Source organism: Arachis hypogaea, chromosome 10, assembly GCF_003086295.3.
Source record: "Arachis hypogaea cultivar Tifrunner chromosome 10, arahy.Tifrunner.gnm2.J5K5, whole genome shotgun sequence".
Lineage (NCBI taxonomy): Eukaryota > Viridiplantae > Streptophyta > Magnoliopsida > Fabales > Fabaceae > Arachis > Arachis hypogaea.
The window spans coordinates 20105012-20118080 of record NC_092045.1 but is presented as its reverse complement, the minus strand read 5'-3'; the positions used below and the strand labels follow the sequence as shown (position 1 = coordinate 20118080).

At 32.1% G+C, this 13069-nt stretch overlaps 1 long non-coding RNA gene across 1 annotated transcript; it reads right to left on the bottom strand.

Annotated features, from left to right (window-relative positions):
* Positions 1 to 2747: 2747 nt before the first annotated feature.
* On the bottom strand, positions 2748 to 3731 carry LOC112718206 (uncharacterized). Its single transcript, XR_011866283.1, has 4 exons — positions 3610 to 3731; positions 3162 to 3399; positions 3052 to 3073; positions 2748 to 2959 (listed from the first exon to the last, which is right to left on the bottom strand). It is a non-coding gene; the product is annotated as an uncharacterized lncRNA (long non-coding RNA).
* Between the last annotated feature and the right edge of the window lie 9338 nt (positions 3732 to 13069).

The following is a 13069-nucleotide window of genomic DNA, read 5'->3' as shown; positions in this document are numbered from 1 at the left end:
ATATTTCGATTAAAAAAAGCTTACTAAGAGATAAATAACTTTTAAATTAAATTATTTTTTATTCGATCAAATAACAAGTCTTAATTATATGATCTTATTTATATATATCAATTTAGATATGGATTATCATAATCTATATTTAATTTAAAAAGTATCCAATCCAATTTAAAAAGCACATCAGATAGATTCCACTATTTCAATTATCACTATTAAAGTAATAACGGCCTTAAACATAAGGTAATTTTTTACTTTATAAAAAAATATCACTCATAATTATCTAAAGTTACTTTCACAAAAAAAATCTAAGTTTAATCTACAACTCTATAAATACTCTAATATTCAAGTATTTTTTTCAAACAAAATTCACTTTAATATATTAAAATTCTTACTGACTTAAGTCTTACTTTTTATTTTACTTTCATTTTCTTCTTCTTTATTATCACTTTGGTTATATTCTTTAATTTCAAAGTTTTAGAAAGTTAAATTTCTTTATTTTTATTTCAATTATTACAACTTCTTTTATTATTCATTCTTTCTCTATTTTACTTCTTTTCTTTTATTTGTGAATCCAAATGTTTGATAATTGATCACCTTAATCAAAAAATTAAAAACTCAATCAAACAATTAGATAGCTGATTATATATACAATGCACTCTCTTATATTAGTTGTGTTATTTTTAAAGAACAAAGGTCTATTATATAAGTTTAATAATTTGAAATAGAAATAAATAAAAACAGAGCAACGATAAATTACATTTTTTGGGATATGAGCATATGTTTTCCCATATGTAAAACATGAATTTTATAGTATTATGATATAAATTTACTTAAACAAATTTAAAAAATAAAGAAATTAAAATTTATATTTATACTTATATGCCTTTCTTAAACGATTGTTATGTATTTTATTATAACAAAAATGTTATATCTACACTAAATTTAACTATAAAAATCAGGTATTATATATTATTTATATTTAAATAATATATGTGTTATTTAACTAATTTTTAATGTGTATTTTATATTTTAATATATAATATTATGCTAGTAGATTTTAATGATTAATTTTAGTGTATATCTGATAAAAATGTTATTATAGTGACAAAAGCATCAAAGTACTGAAAAATAAAAAAAATTTATAATACTATTTAGATCGATTTACAAGATAAAATTAATATAATTGTTATGATTTAAATTGTATCGATTTGATGTTGTTTTCCAATATAATATAATTGATTAATACGATTGTAGTTTACATTGTATGGATTAAATTTATTTTAATTTTTAATCTAATCTAATTTAAATTATTATAATTTGATTGAAGAAATATAACCATTTGAAAGATTTTTAAATTACAAAATAAAAAATTTAAAATTGAATAAGATATAATTTTAATTACAAAAGATCTTAAAATTTAAAATTTGAATTCATTTATAACCCATTAAAATTTGAAGTTATTGAGTGAAAATATAAATAATTAAAAAATAAATAAATATAAAAATTATTTATCTATTTATTTTCACTTGTATGCACACAAGTTTTTCGTCAACCAACTAAGAGTATGTCACAAATTTTAACTCATTCTAATCTCAAGGGTTTAATTTAATTTAATATACTAACTGCTAAATATTTGAATTATAGCTTTTTTTTTAAGAGGAGTGCTACATATATAACAAGTTATTTTGTCTTACAAATTTTATAAATTGGGCCAAATCCAACACGCGAGTCACTGAACTATCTTCGTGTGTTTTATCTTTGTTTTTTTTTTTCGAGTTTTTTTGTCAAATTTGTTCAATCTCCTTCGTGCGTTTTCTCTTTGTCTTCGATCTCCTTCTGTTTTTTTCGATTTTCATGATTTCTGAAATCAAGTTTTGAAATTGTTTTGAAGATGATGAAACTTCAGAAATACACCCGAACGATTATAAAAATACACCCAAACAATTACAGAAATACATCCAAAGAATTACAGAAATACACCCAAACAATTACAGAAATAAACCAAACGATTACAGAAATACACCAAAAGGATTACAAAAATATACCCAAAGAATTTAAAAAATACACCCAAAAGAATTAAGAAATACACCCAATATAGGAGGGAGACAATATATTTCTTCTTGAAATCTTTTAATGTTTTGCTGGTTAAGGATGAGGTCCATGGTAAAGACAATCTAGAAAAAAAATCTAGAAGAACAGTAAAACAGTACCTTGAATAATGTTTTTTCGTTTTTTCTGGTGATTTTGATGAAAGAGAAAGAGAAAACGAAAATAGGAGAAGAAATTTCAATAAAAAAAAAGAGGAAGGAGTGGTGTTGATGACGACAATAAAACGAGAGAAAAATTAGAAAAAAGAAGAAGAAGAGACACGGAGAAAGAAGAAGAAAAAAAACGTGAAAACGATGTGTGTGTAAATGATTTGTATGACTTATATGGAAAAATGTTTGTACGTGGAGAATAATTTTTTTTTTAAAACTGTGGTCAATGTTCAAAAAAAAATGTCACGTGTCCTTAGTTATAACTACAAAAAAAAATCTAAAAAGGTTTGTATAACATTTATACAAAGAAGATCTATATACTAGAATGATCTTTAATTTATATAGCCAATCTCATTCAAAAGACAAGGATAATACGGAAAACCTCGTCCGTAATGATACACTTTTAGAACTACGTTTTATTAAACAATCGTAACATGTAAGACCTTGTCTTTCCTTAATGGGAAACATAATTAGTTATTTGCGCATTGAAAATTGACACGAGACAAACACACATTGCAATAGCAATTATTCTCATTGTTTTAGTGTACATCTAGTTTTACAAACTCTATTAAAGACTAAAGAGTAATATATAGGTAGCTGCACCAGTAGGAGCTGACATAAATACAGAATTTTCGATCCACTACTAAGCTCCATCATCTTCCGGGTTGTTCACCCGTTCACATTCATCAATCCATTCACTATATCTGCATTGTTCAAATGAAGCTTCTTGAGTCAATCAAGTGGTTGTGTTTGTAAGACAAAGCGAAGAAATTTGCTATATAAATATTTAACTTACATGTCTATTGGTTCAGATAAAGCTGCAAAAGATCGTCAGCAGATTTAAAAAATAAACTTGAATATGAGTTCAGATGATCGGTTAAAACTTTGATGTTTTCAGAAACAAACCTGTGACAGTAGTGCTAAAGCTCTCTTGGCAAAATCCTGCAAGAAGCTTCCCCTGTCAAGTTCTTCATATCACTGTTCAAAAGAATCCCAACAATTAATCCTCCAAGGAAATCCTGAAATCGCTTACATTCGACATTCGACACTGCTGAAAGGGCAGCTGAAGACAGTGTCAAGCTTATTCATTCACTTCTTTGGAGGTGGCTTTGCTGATGATTTCCTCTTTCCCATTGTTCAAATCCTGATTTTTACACAAAATTAAAGCTAGAAACTTCAATCAATCTTTCAAAAACTTGATTTTTTTTTACAACATTATTCAAACTATCTAACCACCAAAATTCAAGATCTTTTTTAATTCCCCTCCAGAAAACACATTATTAAACCTAAAAGGTTGAAAATTGAAACTTGTTCATTCAATGAACCCTAAGCGAGAAGGGAATAAATAACATACAGAAGAGGAAGACGAAACAAGTTCTCGCAGGCAATGAGAGAAAGAGAGCGTGAATAGTAGCTAACAAGTGCATATCAGTCAATCACTATTGGACCACAAGTTCACTCTCATGGAAGTTTATATTGGACTTTAAAATAAGTGAATCTGATTTGTAAGAGAATGGTTCTTTAATATCGTCTTTCACATGGAGAAGTGAATCTTATTTACATGAAATTAATTTATTTTTCAACAGATTAATGGACCAAGGCAACCAGATAAGTACACCAAGTACTTGCCACCCTTGAAATTCTTTCAATATTATTACGGGTTTGTTTAAGATTTTTTTAAATGATATTTAAAAAAAAATTTATAAAAATAAAAATAATTTTATGTTTGGATATTTTATATAAAAATATTTTTTATTTATTAATATATTTAAATAAAATAAAATAAAAATATTATTTATTTATTTATTATATATAAAATATATTTTTTAAAAAAATAATCTTTTAAAAAAATTATAATTTTTAAAATTTTTTAATATTTTTATTTTTATTATTAAAAATTTGTTAAACACACTAAAAAATAATTTTTTAAAAAAAAAATTATCGATTTACTGACGCTAGTATTAAGTTTTCAATAAGTTGCTTGTAGCCTACTCGAGATAGTTGGCACACCTTATTCTTTTTGAATTGTTGTTAATCCAAGTTTTGGACACGTGGTATACTCAGTGTCAGGAGAGGGGTACGTGATTAGTGGTGAAAATAGGCCGAGTTTTATTTTAGACGAATTTTGTCCGTGTTACGAGTAGAAGTGAAACTTTTCTCTGGCAATGGGTGACTGTTGACTCCCAAATATTTTACAAAAGTATTAGTAGCATTTTTACAGAAAATGAAATTCGCTAAATTGACTAGCATCGTATGTTTCTAACCACAATAAACCGCATTCAATTTTATTAATTTAATTGTATTCGTAGTCTAATAATTTTTTATTTATTGAATTTAGTATCATTTTATATTTAATCAATTTTTTAATTGATTTTTTTTTTTAAATTCAAACCTTCAAGAAATGTTATAATTTTTAATATTTATTGTTCTAATTATAATTTTTTTATATATTTCACCGCTATAATATTTAAATTTGGTACAATTATAACTTTTTTATATATCTTTTTTTTCTGATAACAAATTTAAAAATAATTAATATAAATAACATTATATAATTTTATGTTAAAAAGTTTTGCCCCTTAGTAATATTATTCAAATTCCACCACTGATTTTAAGTATATAATCTAAGTTTATGTAATATCTTACCATATAGAGTCTTATGCTTAAGTCATAAAATTGAAGTAGCAAGATATTATGACCTCTAAAAATAAAATATATATAATATAGTTTAAAAAAAGATTTATAACTAAGAGCCTTGAAAAAAAAAGGGGTAAAACAAAATCGTTAAACCGAAAAGCACAAACACTCGCGTAAACGATAAGATAAACGAAACAGGATAGAGCACACTAACATGGATATATACTAAGGAGTTCCAAGATACAAATGATAGAACTCAAGACTCGGTTTGCGAAGATACACCGGCCATGATATACATAATAGTGGAGATAATAAGTATCTACATATATATATATATAGCCAAAAGTAAAACCCAAAAGGACAAAGATCTTTGCTATCTGAAGCTTTCAGCATGACTCAACGAGGTATCGCCTAACCTGCATCTGAAAACCACAAATATTGTATGGGATGAGAACCACGGGTTCTCAGTATGGTTAAAGTGCCTACATATATAATAAATAAGGTCCCGAAAAAGTCAAAGACAATCCTAGAACGCCGTCACTCAGATTATAATTCTTAAGGAACTAAAATAGAAACCATAAACAGGAGCAGATATCTAAGGTTCTTAAGGTTCTAACCCAATCCTAACTTAATCTCTCAAATTACAATTCACTCGCTGTCTCGTTCAACTCTAACCCTTACCACTAATCCAACCAGTCACGGCCTATGGCTCAAATAAAATCAGCTCGGCCTCCGGTCCAAATAAACTCAATCCGGCCTCTGGTCCATTTCAAATAAAATCAACATTATCACCCGTCCACCACCAAAGTACTCAAAACAGAAAGACAATCACAAAAACAAGCAAATACAAGGCAAACACATTTAAAGAACAGTTACAGCAAGCAGTGGCGGAACTTGAAACAAAATTTTGGGAGGCCAGATAAAAAATAATTGTCAAAAAACTTTTGATATAGACCCATTTAAGATAAGCTCGTCTAATCTCATCTCTCTGATTTGGATGATATTGCCAAATTTAAAGCCTTTTTCAGGGTCTCGTTCCAAAAAATTAAGGTCAAACTCATCATATGTAACTTTTTGAACTTTTGAAGGTTGTATCTCACTTTCTTCGTGATTCATTAAAGTAAAAGAACTATCTACATGTGTTGATATTGTAAAAGTTATATGTTCTTCTTCTTAAATATTAGCCTTCCTCTTAAAAATTACATAAATTCTTTGAGTTTTCATTATTATTTTATATAAAAATTGGAATATATATCCTATACTATGTAAAGAAAAAGTTAGAGGGACAAATATTAAAATTTATAATATTTATTGAATTTTTTTATCAATTTATATAAATACAATAATATTAATACTTATTGAATATTCTATTATTTTTTATCATATAAAAATTAAATTAAATAAATAGTAAAATATAAAATAATATTAAATTAAATAAATAAAAAATATCTAATTTTTTTATTTGAACTTAAATGTAGAGAGAGTGTTGCTTATTGAACTTATTGGGTACTTTAAGTCATAGTAAAGTATGTAAGCCAATTGAACTATTTTTTATCTTTTGAAAAAGTATTACTAATTTTTTTATAAAAAGTTTGGGGGGGCCATGGCCCCCTTTGTCTGAACTAAACTCCACCACTGACAGCAAGTATCACAGTTATCAGTTAAACAGAATTTATCAGATAGACAAACCAAAATAATTATGCACACCCAAACAAAGCAAATAAATGCAACATGATGCATGACTGTCCTACTAACCATGACCTCACGTGTCGGTTATATCGCCAGAACCTGACACATTTGGTAGCTAATCCAAACATTGGTCTTTAGGTTGCGCATCTCCAGGAGGATCATAAACAAAGGAGAGTGCCTTTTCACATCAAAGGAGCGTGTCTTTCCACCTTCTCCTGGAGGATATACAAAGGAGAGTGCATTTCCACATCGAAGGAGCGTGCCTTTCCACCTTGCAACCAGAGAAAAATGTGGGAGAAACAATACGAAGGAGAGTGCCTTTCCACTTTCCCCACACCCTCATCATGACAAGAGAGGGAACTTCTGTCCTCAACTTACCATCCGAATATATTTTCAAGTTAACGAGCAAGCGAGATTGCATCCAAATCTTGCCCTTTCGACCATTCCGGCCACACACACATCTCGACCATTCCGGCCACACACAATCAGTGCCAATCTCAACATTCACCCCTCAACTCAGTCATATCACAAGTCAAACCTTTCTTCACTTCCTAGTAACCTCCCTTTCCATAGCCTAATCTCATCACTACACTTTAAACTAATCTTTATGGGCCAAAAGAATGAAAATTAAAAGTTTAAAGGTTTAAAATACAAAAATTCCATTTGCTGAAAAACAAAGCTATACGTACGCATGCAATAGGTATGCGTACGCATAGGTCTCTTTTTGGACCAGGATGCGTACACATACACCTGTCAGCGTACGCATACACACTGGACAGAATCGACCTTTCACGTAGGAAGGGTATGCATACGCATCTGCAGAACTTTAGTTTTGAACCCCAAACTTCCGACGTGCATAACATTTTTGTTTCAAACTATTTTTCATCTGTTCTTCAAACGGCGTAAACTTCACAGACCCAATTTTCATATAAGATAAATTTGAAATCATTTGGGAGTTCGGAAGCCAAGTTATGGCTCGTTAAAATTTGGCCAAAAATCAGTTTTTCACAAAGTTCCTCAAACCTCTATTTCCACCAAATTTATAACTCAGTAACCACATTTATAAGCCATACCCAAAAGTAAAACACACCCTATCATAACCAACACAGCCTCACATCCCTTCATAACCAATCTCACCTCAATATAAACTATTTCATACCAAGACTCTCAATTCTACCAACACATTTATCAATACATTGACATTCATATATCCTCAACCCTCGTTCTCATTTATCATCATTAAAATCATCATTCATCAATCATTTTTCATCAACCACAGTTGCATTCACATCATGAATCATTAATCACATCAAACATCATCAATAATTCATCACATATACATACTTATTCTCATCACCTAACCAGCTATCATTTAAGTCATCATTTAACATTCCATTTCATCTCCAACATCAACCACAAAAACAATTACACAATCTATATCAACAATTACCAAGCATTCAACATACCCATGTATTCATTCCTATCCTATGGTCATCTAGCCTAAGGTTTCGCAAGACATTATATATTAAATACGAGAAACCAAAACCATACCTTGGCTGGTTTCTTCCCAAACTCAAACTCCTCAATTCAAGCCTCCAAGGTTCCAATTCAAGTGCTACAAGGTCCAGCCACCAAAGCTTGATTTCAAGCACTCCAATTCACCGATTAAATCTCTAATTTAACATAAACTCAATCTAATTCCACGAAATTCACCAAATTAATAACTAGGGTTCACATAATTGGATAACCACAATGGTTTAGAGTTTTCTTACCTTACCCACAGATTATTTAGACCAAACCAATCAATTTTCTCAAGTTAATTCAATCCTAATACATCAAAATCCTCAATACCCATTAACCCAAAAACAAAATCTAAATAGAAGGGAAAGGCTGGGCACGAAAACAAAGTTTCTTACCAAATTATTCAATGGGTTTTGTAGAGAATTTTTCAAGAAGAACACATGGTCGCTGACGGCTTGTCAATCGGATCGGAGCTCCGGATCAGAAGTTATGTGGATTTGAATTTGTGGTGAGGGTTTTAGGTTTCCTCCTTGTTCTTCCCTCTTTTCCAGCGTTATTTCTTATGTATGAGAAGCAAATGAGCTGAATCTCATGAGTATATATGAATTGGGTTGGACCTTGGGCCTATTATGGACCCGGTTCGTTTGGTTCGACCCATTCGCCCCAATTTTAGGCCAAATTCTTTAAAATTAGTGTCAAAATTCTCGTTTTAATTTTTTCTATCACATTAAACTATCAAATATATTTTCTAATCACTTTGATTAATAATTAATTTATTGGTTAGTTATTTACTAATTGCTCGGGATTTACAGTTTAGATCTGTTATCTCTTGTAAACTTTTTTTCAAGGTTTGAATTCGACCTGCTTAAAGTCCGATAAATTCATATATTTATTTAAAAATTTTATTTTATGAATTATAACTCAAAACAATAAATTTAAAAATATAATAAATTAACAATAGAGGTATTTTAGAATTTATAATTCATAATTTGTAAATTATAATTCATTTATATATCAATCAATAGTCATATATCATAACCATACATATAATCCATAAATATAATATTAAACATCTTGAGTATAATTTTAATTTGCATAAACACAAAATAAGAGAAAAAACTAATAATATTTTATTTCATGATTCTTTGTCTTGAATTTTGTAAACCCCGTAAAATTAGCGAATAATTAGTCAATAAATTAAATTTTGATAAGAAAAATTAAAAAAATAAATATTATATTAAAATAGGATATAGCTCTTCAAAACCAAAATTTTGACACTAATTTCAAAGAATTTAGCCCAAGATTGAGCTGGACAGGCCGAACCAATTGAACCGAACTCAAAATGGGCCCAAGGCCCAACTGAACCCAACCCATTAAAGAAGACACATCTTCTTATTTCCCTTATTCTTCATCATTTACGCTGGAAAACATTTGATGGAGGGAGAAGAACAAAAGCAAAGCCTAACCCTCACTCAAATTTCATTTCTCAATAACTTTTGATCCGGAGCTCCGATTGACGAACTGTTTGCGACTACGCATTCACCATGACAAGCACTACAAAACTCACAAAACAATTTGGTAGGTAACTCGCTATTCTCTTCTCAGCCAATTTCCTCCAATTTCAAAAATTTATGAGCAATTATGTTGAAAATTGTTCAATTTTGGTGTTTAGGATCAAATTAACTTGTGGACTCACTGAGACTCATCCCAATTTCCTGTTGGTAAGGTGAGAATCCTAGAACTTTAATTAATTCATTAATTTGGTGTTTTGGGTATTGAATTTTGGGAATATGCTAGTGATAATTATGTTAGGTGCATGTAAATATGTGATATGAAGCAATTGGATATGTTGGGAGCTTAATTGGAAGCTTGGAGTGAGTTCTAGTTGCTGGATTTTGGTGGTTGAAGCTTACAATTTTGCCTTGTGGGTTGTCTTGGATAATACGTGGAAATCGGCCAAGGTATGGTTTAGGTTTCTCGTATTTAATATATAATGCTCTATGAAAACTTAGGTTAGATGACCATAGGATACGAATGAATGTTTGAATATGTGAATGGGTTAGTGCTTTATTGATACATCTTGAACAAGGTTGGGTTTTGGTTTGATGGGGATGTTGGTGTTGGAATTAATGATGATGAGTTAATGATGTTGCTAATGTATGATGATGAATATGAGTTTATTGGAATTAGTGATGAAGAACATGAGTTTGAGGTGGTTGATTGATGAATCTTGTAGACTAGGCAATAAGTGTTTGGTGTGAGGTTATGTATATATATGTGTAGATAGGTTGATATATGATATCGTGGGGTTGAAATATGGTAGTTATGGGAGGATTATTGTGGTAATGGCAATGTGATGTTGAGCTAATTTTGGTGCATGAAACATTAGGTTGAAACTGAATTTCAAGGAAAAGAGGTTTTGAAGCTTTCGTGATATTTGATTTTTGGCCGAACTTCGGCGACTCATAACTTGGCTTCCGGACCCCCAAATGGTTCCTGTTCCGAGGGTTACCTGAAACTGTAGGTCGATCTCGGACGAGATCTTCTATGTTGGTCGGCGCTGTTGTGTCCGACTTGATGATGGTGATCGGAGCCGCCGTGTCCGACTTGTTGGACTTGGTGGTGGTGCTAATCCTTCGTCACCGGAGGGTGGTGGTACCTACAAGGGACTCCGATGCTTAAGTTAGCAAGGGTATTAAGCAGGTTTTTAGTGGAATCAGAGTATGAGTTATACCTGGGTGCTCCAGTGCTCTAGTGTATTTAAAGGGGGACCACCTTATCTTTCTAGGCCTTTGCCGCCTTTAGACTTGGGCCGTGTTCCTTTGTTTCGGGCCTACTTGGGCCTCTGCAGCGATTTGGCCAAACTCTTTGAGAAGAGGTCGGATAGTCCTGACCTGAAGAGGTCGGTCGACTCGTCTTCAATCATCCCTGGTTATTCAGCTCGACCTAGGGCATGAACAGTGCCCCTGCTTGAGTGTGGTCTTTGTAAGGTCAAGTCTTTTAAACTTTGGTCATTTTTCGGAGAAGCCGAACTCGAGCATCTTGGTTATCTGTGTCTTCTTGAATGTGAAGCATTTTTCCTTCACTCCTTTTGGTTTAAAACGTGTGTTTCTTGCTTTGGAAATGTGCGAGGGTTTTTAAAGCCCATTAACAACTCTTTTTTGCCGTTTCCCTCTTTTCATTTTGAATTTGCCAAAAGACTTTGCTTTTAGTTTCTTCTCTTGCTTCCATCTTTTACCTTTCTGTTCTTGCGTCTACGACTCTTCACTTTCATTTGCTCCCAAGTTTTCTCGTTTTCGCGCTTCTCCTTGCTTTTGGAGGTGACTATTGGTGCTTCGTTCTTTTGTTCGAAAAGGTGATCGCCTGGTGTGGCCTCGTTGTTGCTTCAATCTCTTCAGCGTTTATCTCCCTGCTACAGGTTGGTCTTCTTTCTCCTATGTCATTCTTCTTATTTTGAGAAAGTTTTGATCTTTTGTTTGGAAAAGTTGGAAAGTTTAGATCTTTTCTTTGCTTGTTGGGTTTGATTGCTTCTGCCATGTGTGCTGTTTTTTAGGGCCCTTTTAATTTGTAGGACCTTTCATTATTTCCTGGTAGTTGATGCTTCTAGGGTTTTGAATGTTGCTATTGCTTCTGATTGTGTCCTCGCATTTGAAGTTTTCGAGTGATGAACTGTTTAATTCTGAAAAATGGTTGCATTTTTGATGATTTTCCTTTTGGCATGTTTGATGCATGATAGTTCCCTTTGCTGATAGATAAAAAAGGTGGCGATTTTGATGACTTTCTGATTTGTGACTTTTCTTTTGGAGTGTTGCTTTGTTGAAAGAGGGTAGTTTTCTTTGTTGGGAGATGTCGAGATGTAGACTTGTAGATTTTTTCTGAGTCCTTATTCCGTTACTGCCTCCAAAGGATGCCCCTGGATCTTTGGTGTGAGTCCTGGGGTTTCCTTTTTGTTGCTATATCTGACTTCTTAACTTTTGCGTGCTTTAGTCCAAGTTGTATCCATTTATGCCCGAGTTGCTCTTGTTGAACTACCCAAGCTGTTTGATTAGTAACCCCTTTTCCTTTTTCTTGTTGTAGGACTTTGGTTGACCCATGTCGTTTCGCAAAAATATTGTCGAGACCTCTTCCAAAGTTCCCGAAGGCATGTCGGACTGGCTGGACTCCCTCGTGTTGATGTGTGTTTCTATGGTAAATTCTGAGTACTGTGTGGAGCTGAGAAAACATCACAGGATTTGTAGTAATCAGAAGCAGAAGAAAGATTATGAGTTAGTAGCACCTGATTCTGACGAGAGGGTTTGTTTTCCTTCTTTGGTCCAGGGGGAACGTCCCTTCTTTTATGCCTATGACTATTTTTTCAGCCAGATGAACATTACCTTTTCTTTTACTCCTTTTGAGAGCAATTTGTTGTGGTCGTGCAATGTATCTCCATCCTAGCTTCACCCGAATTCGTGGGGCTTCATTAAAATCTTTCAATTACTGTGTCAAGAATTGGATGTTACACCATCTCAAATCCTCTTTCTTTACCTCTTCGTTTTGACTAAACCTGGGGTGGCTAAGAAGAAGGCTTCTTGGGTATCTTTTCGAGCTGCCCAGGGAAAGAAAGTTTTTTCCATGTATGATGAGTCTTTTAGGGATTTCAAGAACTATTTTTTCAAGGTCCGAGCTGTTGAAGGAGCTCGGCTCTTCTTTTTGGATGAAAATGGTGAGCCCGCCTTTCCTTTAGAGTGGCAATAGAATGTAGTTATTTCCAGATATACTTGGAAGATGTTGGATGAGGTTGAGCAGGCTCTAGTACATGTGTTGGAGGGGAACTGGGGGGAGCCTCCACATCTTGATACTAAGAGGTTTTTAGGGGATCCCTCACTTCTCCGAGCTGAGCTGCGTAGTAACCGACTTCCTTTTTGTTTTGCTTTGTTTTGTTTTTGTTGATTTTGTTTCTTTTCTTTCCAATTTTGTAACTTGGGTTT